Here is a 1290-nt window from a genome sequence, read left to right as displayed (position 1 = left end):
CAGGTCCCACCGAGATTTGAACTCGGATCGCTGGATTCAGAGTCCAGAGTGCTAACCATTACACCATGGAACCGCGGAGCAGCTCCCTCTGTTGGTTGCTGGACAGAGTAGTGCAATAGAATTTAAAGCCTCCCGTAAAGCATGAAGGGCAAGAGATTGAGTCACTTAAAACTCGTATAAGTTATATTACGTTACACGCTAATTATACTAACAGGGTCTTGGTGCAAACCATCAAAACATAGAACCACTGCACACACATTGTGTCATGGAAATGTACAACAGTATCATACAATATGAATGTCGCTCTTAATATAGGCTATATTACATAGAATACGACAGGGATAGGGCTGCATTGCGATACCGAGTCTAATTTTGTGAAAATTGCAACCTGTATCTGATTAAGGTAGTAAACGTAGGTTTTCTAACTGTAGCTTTAGCTAGCACTCTGTAATTTGAACATCTACGATTTAGCCCTGGTTCTCAGCATTTTAGGGCCGACGGTACTTGGGACAGTAATAAAATGATGTGTAGTTCAATATAGTATAAACATGGGCTTTTTTTACCTGTAGCTTGGCAGTCCTTTTGTTTGGATTTGACATCATGTGACTGATTGACCAAGTGAGCAGAAAGAAAGTGGGCATAGCTAGCTAATGCTGCATTGAGAGACAAGAGGGGATGTAGGAGATTTCATGTTAGTGTCTAAGAATGCACTCCCTACAAACAGTTCATTGAAGGCCGAGATGGTTTGACCTACCGCATCGCCACTTGTGGTTGAAACAGAGCACAAACATTCCTGCAAGTGTTTGTCAACTTTTTTTTTAAAGAAAGTGGGCATAACTAGCTAATGCTGCATTGAGAGACAAGAGGGGATGTAGGAGATTTCATGTTAGCGTCTAAGAATGCACTGCCTACAAACAGTTCATTGAAGGCCGAGATGGTTTGACCTACCGCATCGCCACTTGTGGTGGAAACAGAGCACAAACATTCCTGCAAGTGTTTGTCAACTTTTTCTTAGCTGATATCACCTGACAGGGATCAAGTCCCGTTAAAACCAAAGGCTGTCAGAAGTGGGATTCGAACCCACGCCTCCAGAGGAGACTGCGACCTGAACGCAGCGCCTTAGACCGCTCGGCCATCCTGACTGTGTAAGATGCCGTTCAGGCTTAAAAAAAACGAGAAAAGACGTCGCTTCCAGGAAGTGCAAATAAATTGCATCAATCACAATGCATTGGGCCTAAACGTCTCTCTAAATTTAGATCTACAGTGAATAAAAGTAGGGGATTCAATGTA

At 42.9% G+C, this 1290-nt stretch overlaps 2 non-coding genes across 2 annotated transcripts; both read right to left on the bottom strand.

The window, feature by feature from the left end:
- Window position 1: 1 nt before the first annotated feature.
- Window positions 2-73, bottom strand: trnaq-cug (transfer RNA glutamine (anticodon CUG)). Its single transcript has one exon. It is a non-coding gene; the product is annotated as a tRNA-Gln (tRNA).
- Window positions 74-1059: 986 nt separating this feature from the next.
- On the bottom strand, window positions 1060-1142 carry trnal-cag (transfer RNA leucine (anticodon CAG)). The gene has a single exon. It is a non-coding gene; the product is annotated as a tRNA-Leu (tRNA).
- Between the last annotated feature and the right edge of the window lie 148 nt (window positions 1143-1290).

Source organism: Seriola lalandi, unplaced genomic scaffold (genome assembly GCF_002814215.2).
Source record: "Seriola lalandi dorsalis isolate HSWRI2012SDOR001 ecotype SW California unplaced genomic scaffold, Sedor1 jcf7180001956886, whole genome shotgun sequence".
NCBI lineage: Eukaryota > Metazoa > Chordata > Actinopteri > Carangiformes > Carangidae > Seriola > Seriola lalandi.
The sequence above is the reverse complement of the archived record's forward strand: the minus strand, read 5'-3'. Positions and strand labels throughout refer to the sequence as shown.